General features: G+C 51.8%; 1 long non-coding RNA gene across 1 annotated transcript; it reads left to right on the top strand.

Annotated features, from left to right (window-relative positions):
- The first annotated feature begins 1,298 nt into the window (after nucleotides 1-1,298).
- On the top strand, nucleotides 1,299-5,926 carry LOC138117619 (uncharacterized). The gene is made up of 3 exons (XR_011154740.1): nucleotides 1,299-1,369; nucleotides 1,445-1,641; nucleotides 5,806-5,926. It is a non-coding gene; the product is annotated as an uncharacterized lncRNA (long non-coding RNA).
- The last annotated feature ends 908 nt before the right edge of the window (nucleotides 5,927-6,834 follow it).

Here is a 6,834-nt window from a genome sequence, read left to right as displayed (position 1 = left end):
TCTGGATTATCCCACCAAAATTCCTGCAATAAAAGCTCTCTAATCCCAGCCCTCCACTACATTTAGTTGGCAGATTCCTAATTTAGGGGGAAACAGCTTCTTTTGCTTCTGCTTAAATTCTTGGATGCTTAAAACTGAAATCTGATTCCAAACTGGGATGGTTTCCTCCCATTGTGGATTCTCCAGCGGGGTTTTGCAGAGCTGCATGTGGGGCCAGGCTCTGGCTCTGCCGTGGGCACTGAGGGCAGGGGAACATCCCTGAAATCCTTCATTTGAGGATAATAATCCTGCAAATGAGGATCCCAGGTCTCAAAAAAGGCAAAGGGAGCTCAGTTTCACCAGGAATTTCCTCTTGCTCAAAGTTATGGTTTTGGGCCAAGTCAAATTTCTATTTCCAGATTTGGAAATCAGGTGATTTTTTCCAGATTTTCCTCTGTGAAACAGAACTAGAACAAAAGTGTCCCCTCGGAGCGTGTCTGGGTGTCCCTTTATCACCTCTCTCCTCCTGTGGGATTATTTTTGGTCTCTTTTCCATTCTTACACTGCTCACAATATGTTTAAATATTTTGATGTGTGTTTATTGTGGACTCCTTCACTTCTTTTTTCGCCCTCTTTATTTGTTTCCCACTTCCATATTCTTGGAATCAGGGTGAGAGAATAGGGAATCAGAGAATGGTTTGGGTTGGAAGGGATATTAAAGATAATCCCATTCCTACCCCAAAAACAACCATCTGCTCGGAACTGGGGCTGAATTTAATCCCTGTCCTTCACAGTCACTTCAAGCAAAGTATTCCTGATTTTTGGATTGTACTTGGACCTCAATCCTATAGAAATATGAAATATCCCAAGGAATTTTAAGGACAGGCTTCTTAACGGAGCCTGTAGGACACAGGGTGAGGGGGTTAAATTAAAAGCAAATTTAGATCAGATACAAGGAAGAATTTTTTTACAATGAGGGTGGAAAAACACTGGAAAGGATTGTCCAGAGAGGTTGTGGATGCCTCACCCACATGGATGGAGTTTTGGGATCTTGGAGATGTCCTTGTTTATTACAGAGTGGGGGTTGAGCTGGAGGAAAATCCCTTCCAAACCATTCCATGATTTCATGAAAGTTTAGACCCTCCGTGACTTTCTCTTGGTGAGGGATGGGAAGAGAGGCCTCCCCAGGTGTGGGAAATCAGGAATGTGGGTGGGATCCACCTGGGAAAAGGAGAGGAATGTGGGGAAACGGTGGCAGTTTCCTGCTGCAACACCCAGGCCTTGCCCATCTGCCTGAGGGATGGGTCAGTGCAGGTGTGGAAAGGGAACCCTGTGGCCACGTGGGAATTAGGATGGAAGAAAACTTGGGAATGAGAAGGGCAGAGTGAGGGTGAGAGTTCAGACTCAGCTCTGTGTCCTTCTTGGGAACTTCCACCTTCATCCTAATCCTTCTTGTTCCTCCCAGGTGGCGAATGGTGTGTCCTCAATGGGAATTTCCAGTCTCAACATGGAAATGCAGAGGAATTACCCAGCTGGGCCTCCTGGATGCAGCTCTGGGAATGGGATGATTCTATGGGTGTCTGTGTTGTGTCCAGGGATCCCAGCAAGCCAAGAGCTGGACAAACCCCTCGGGAATACATCCCTGGATGAAGGAGCACACGGGTGAGTGTTGCTGGGGATGTGGAGGGCTGGGGGGTGTTGGGATTTTCCCAGCTCAGGTTGGTGGCTGTGGTGGGGACAGGGATGTTCTCTGCATTGTGGGAATTGGGGAGTTCCTGCTCTGCCAGTCTTGGGAGAAAACCCCAAAACAGGAGAATTTCTGCTTCTCCATTGTCCTGCACTGTCACCTTCACAGAATCCTGGAATATCCTGTGTTGGAAGGGACCCACAGGGATCACCCAGTCCCACCCCTGGCCCTGCCCAGACCCCCCAACAACCCCAGCCTGGGCATCCCTGGCAGCGCTGTCCAAACGCTCCTGGAGCTCTGGCAGCCTCGGGGCCGTGCCCATTCCCTGGGGAGCCTGGGCAGTGCCCAGCAGCCTCTGGGGGAAGAACCTTTCCCTGCTCTCCAGCCTGAGCCTGCCCTGGCCCAGCTCCAGCCGCTCCCTGGGTGCTGTCCCTGTCCCCAGGAGCAGTTCCATGTTTGATCAGCCTGTTCGGCTCTTGAGGAATTCACCTTGCCAAGGATGTGGGAGCAGCAGAGATGCAAACACTACATGGAATTCCTTGCTGGACACCTTCTCCTGTGGTCTCCCTGTGTGCTCAGACATCCCCAAACTCTGGGAATGTTTTTTTTACAATCACCAGCAGCTTTGCTGGATGTTAAAATGTTATTTTTGCACCCACTGTGCTGACAGCCAGAAGGTTCCTTTCCTCGGAGGGGAGGGGATCTCAGGAACTGTTCTGCCGTGGGCTACAAAACATCAAAGTCAATCTTTTTCCTGCTCTTCTCCCACAAACCAACAGCTCTGAAATGGAGTCCCTGGGTGCAGAGCTGCCTTCAGGGCAGCACAAGCTCATTATAACAGGCTAGAACAAAATAAATATGATTGGATTGGAAAATCCATTTACTTTTCTCAGCTTAATGTAAAAATGGGACAAATTAAGGGTCAACTCCCAATGTTCTAAGAATCACTTGTTTCAAAGAACAAACCCCTCCAGCTTGTTCACCTTTAATCCTCTTTGGATCAGTCCCTGCCTGCTCTGGAGTTGAGACTTCAAATTCAGCAATCTTCCTTTGCTTTCACTGGACTGGGATTTGGAATATTCTTTGACCTGCTGCTGGAGAGAGGCCAGAGGAGGCTCCAGGATGAGCAGAGGGATGGAGCAGCTCTGCTGGGAGGAAAGGCTGCCAGAGCTGGGATTGTTCAGCCTGGAGAGGAGAAGCTTTGGGGTGAGCTCAGGGTGGCCTTGCAGGGCCTGAAGGAGCTGCAGGAAAGCTGGAGAGAGACAATTGCCAAGGGCTGGAGGGCCAGGAGCCAGGGAATGGCTTCCCAGTGCCAGAGGGCAGGGCTGGATGGGAGATTGGGCAGGAATTGTTCCCTGGGAGGGTGGGCAGGCCCTGGCACAGGGTGCCCAGAGCAGCTGGGGCTGCCCCTGGATCCCTGGCAGTGCCCAAGGCCAGGCTGGACATTGGGGCTTGGAGCAGCCTGGCACAGTGGAAGGTGTCCCTGCCATGGCAGGGGTGGGATGGGATGATCCTTAAAATCTCTTCCAGAACCAATCATTCCATAATTCCATGATATAGGAAGGCAAACACAGCCCTGAGGCAGGGTCAGAGTGCCTTGAAGGACAATTAGCCCTCACTCAATCAGATGCTTTCAGTCTCCAAATTCCCAAGGACAATCAGGGCTTATCTCATTCCGTGGGAATGACCTTGGCACCACAATATTCCCTGAGCAGGGGCCACCAGAGAAGATGGTGGATGCTTCTGGAAAAAGGATGGAGCATTATTTGGACTGCCCTGAGCAATCTTGATCTGCTCTGACACCCTTAAATCCAGCTCTAATTCATGTCTGAGTGTGTCTTAACAAAGCTGGGCTCAGGGTGGGCCCAAGCCCTGTGTGAGGCACAGCAGGAGGGTCAGTTGAGTGATTTTTGCACCCCAGCACCATATTCTGAGGTTTTTTTGATTCTTACATGAATTATTGAAAAGAAAATGCCCACACAAATGTCCCAGAAATATCTGGAAAGAGGCTTCTCCATGAGAAAAGAGCCCCATCCCCACTGACACTGGATTGCATGTACTGGTGCCCAGCTGGTAACTCCAGACTGATGAGCCAGGGCTATTTTCCGAAGGGCTCCATGGATTTGGAATTCTCCCTGGGGTTTGCTGAGGTGTAGGACTGGTGGCCACCTCCTGCAAGGACTGTCCCCACATTTTTGGGCTCCTGTTGCCAGTGCAGTGACAGAGCCCCACTGCTGTCACCTCTGAGGGTCCCCTGAAGGATCAGCAGCTGCAGGAAGAGGTGACAGTTTTTCCAGAGGCTGGAATTTGGGCTGGAATTTCACCTTTTCTGTGCTCACATGGGGCTGATTTCCTGGCAAACACTCGGAGCAGGGATGGCTCTGTGGAGCTCCTCCCCCCACGTCCTGTGCCTGTGAACATCTCCCAGATGTTGAGCACTGGACAAATTTAGCAGTGCCCAGGGGATGTGACATCCCAGCACGTAGGCAGGGTTTTCCTGGAAGGAATGGGGAGGCTGGGATTATCCTGGACAGAGGAGGATCCACTTGATGTTGTGCTGTGAGAACCATTCCTCGTGTGACCTCTGGAATGGTGGTGAGGGCCAGGCAGGAGCAAACAGCAGCTGAATTTGGCAGAGGCCTTAAAAACGTTTCCCATTTTGTTTGTCAGATGTCCACGAGATGGGAAAGAGCTTTCCCTGCCTATTAGGGGACTTCAGCCCATGGAAATCCTGCTCCAGCACCGAAGCTGGGTGGTTTTTCCAGCAATTTCTCCCAAGCAGCACATCCGTATCTTCATCATTTGCTGTTATATTTTTAATTTGTGTGTCCTCAGGATCTCATTTGGGGATCCTATCACAACAACCAACCCTGGTGGTTGCTTTGAAGTTGCACCTGGCACTTCTGAGTCATCCCAGTGGGCAAGGCTGGAGTTGGGAAAGAGCTGGAATGTGCAGCTCATTAGTTGAGCACCGATGTTTTCGGATGGTGGGAAGGAGGGGGAGACAGCAGGGAAATGTCTGAAGTGCAGGAGGCACCTGACATGGGGGGGATTTGGCTTTTTCCATCTCACTGATGGTGTCTAGAAGTGTCCTTTTCCACTCTGTTGGCTTTCCATGGAGTCAGGATTTGCCTGGTAAACCCTGCAAGGAGTTGGAGCCTTTTCCAGCTTGATCCAGCCCAGAACCCACCCTGTGTCCTGGGCTGTACCCAAAGCTCTGTGGGCAGCAGGGCAGGGAGGGGATTCTGCCACTGGATCTCTCCTGAGATCCCACCTGGAGCAGTGGGAACAGTCCTGGTGCCTCCAGCATGAGAAGGATGTGGAAGTGTTGGAGCAAGTCCAGAGCAGGTCACAAAATTCCTAAGGGGACTGGAGCACCTCCCCTGTGGAGCCAGGATTGGCAAGTTGGGAATGTTCAGCCTGGAGAAGAGGAGGTTGTGTGGAGACCTCACAGCAAATTCCAGGATCTGAAGGGGCTACAGGGAACATGGAAAGGGACTTTTCATCAGGAATTGGAGTGCCAGGAGCCAGGGAATGGCTTCCCAGTGCCAGAGGGCAGGGCTGGATGGGAGATTGGGCAGGAATTGTTCCCTGGGAGGGTGGGCAGGCCCTGGCACAGGGTGCCCAGAGCAGCTGGGGCTGCCCCTGGATCCCTGGCAGTGCCCAAGGCCAGGCTGGACATTGGGGCTTGGAGCAGCCTGGCACAGTGGGAGGTGTCCCTGCCATGGCAGGGGTGGCACTGGATGGGCTTTAAGGTCCACTCCAACCCAAACCATCCCATGATCCCGTGATTCCGTGAGCCTGGCATTGTGTGCATCCACACATTTGGGGTTTGGCCAAGCTGGCACCAGGTGGGACCCTGCAGGAACGGCCAGGGGCGCAGGGGCTGTGCTATTAAATGAGGTGGTGACAGTGACCCTGTCAGTCACTGACATCCTGAGGGGTTTCCAAGCTCATTCCATGACTCTCTGCTCCATCACAACAGAGATATCTCCCATTCCTTCCACTGACCTGCTCTTCAGGCAGCATGGAATACCAAGGAGTTGTTCCCGTAGGAAATCTGCTCCAGGAGAGCAGGAATGTGAAAACTCTGCTAGAAACACTTCTTTCCCCACTAATACCTATGGAAATTCCCACAGGATACCTGCAGGGTTCCAGGGACTCTGCCCTGCCCTGTGTGATGCTCCTGCTCTCCCTGAAATCCGCAGGCTCCAGGGCTGGCCCACAAACAGCAGCATTCCTGGGCTCCTGCAGGATGAGAGGCCCTCCACGTGGGTGAGTTATCATTATTTGTTATTATCCTCTCCCTGATCCACTTGGGAAGACAGATGTGCATTCCTTACCCCCCCTCCCTACGCCGAGAACTGATGAAACATGAAAATCACTTCTTAGAGGGAAAAAAAATCCCAACCACAAAGTCACCACAATTCATTGGGAGCTCGTTGGTTCCTAATCTCTGAAAATGAGCCAGGTCAAACAGCCACAGCTCCTCTGATAAATTGTTATTCTTGGGGATTTCATCCTTCCATGGAAAAGTACTGGGCTGGCTTTGGGAGCTCCTCTCACCCTGGCAGCAGCATCCAGCAGTGGAAAATTGGAGAGATCCAGCTGCAGGGAGAGTGTTCAGGGCAGTATTTTTAGAAGCTTCGGCTCTTTCGGACTCCACACACACTTCCCTGTGGAAAACAAGGCTGGCTATCCCAGGGACTTCCTGTGCTGTGCATGGAGAAGCTGCTCCTTGGGAATGAGATGCTGAATGAAACAAATAGGAGGAAAAGAGAGCTCTGAATTTGTGGAGTGCACACCTGGAGAGACGAGGGAAGCTCGAGAGGGAATGCCTGGGAATTCTCCCTCCGACAGAGCTTAGGGGTGGAACTCCCGTTGAATTCCCTCTCCCTTTGAGATTTTATTCCCTTATTCCCACTCCCTGTGGTGACACTTAACAAGTCCTGGGGCCAGTGCCAGCTTTCCTCAGGAACAGTGACCCTGGCACAGCCGGGCTGCAGAAGGGAGGAATTCCCAGCTGGAATTTCTGAGAGCTGTGACAGCAACAAAATGGACCAGGACTCTGGAGCAGGTGTGGATTGTTCTACTGCTCCATGGAATCTCCGGAGTGTGATTCCCAGTGAAACTGGGTGCAGGGAAAGAGCTCCGTCTTCTCCTTTTGG

The sequence above is a fragment of the Aphelocoma coerulescens genome, chromosome 1, assembly GCF_041296385.1.
Source record: "Aphelocoma coerulescens isolate FSJ_1873_10779 chromosome 1, UR_Acoe_1.0, whole genome shotgun sequence".
In the NCBI taxonomy this organism is placed as follows: Eukaryota; Metazoa; Chordata; class Aves; order Passeriformes; family Corvidae; genus Aphelocoma; species Aphelocoma coerulescens.
This window is presented reverse-complemented; position numbering and strand designations above follow the sequence as displayed.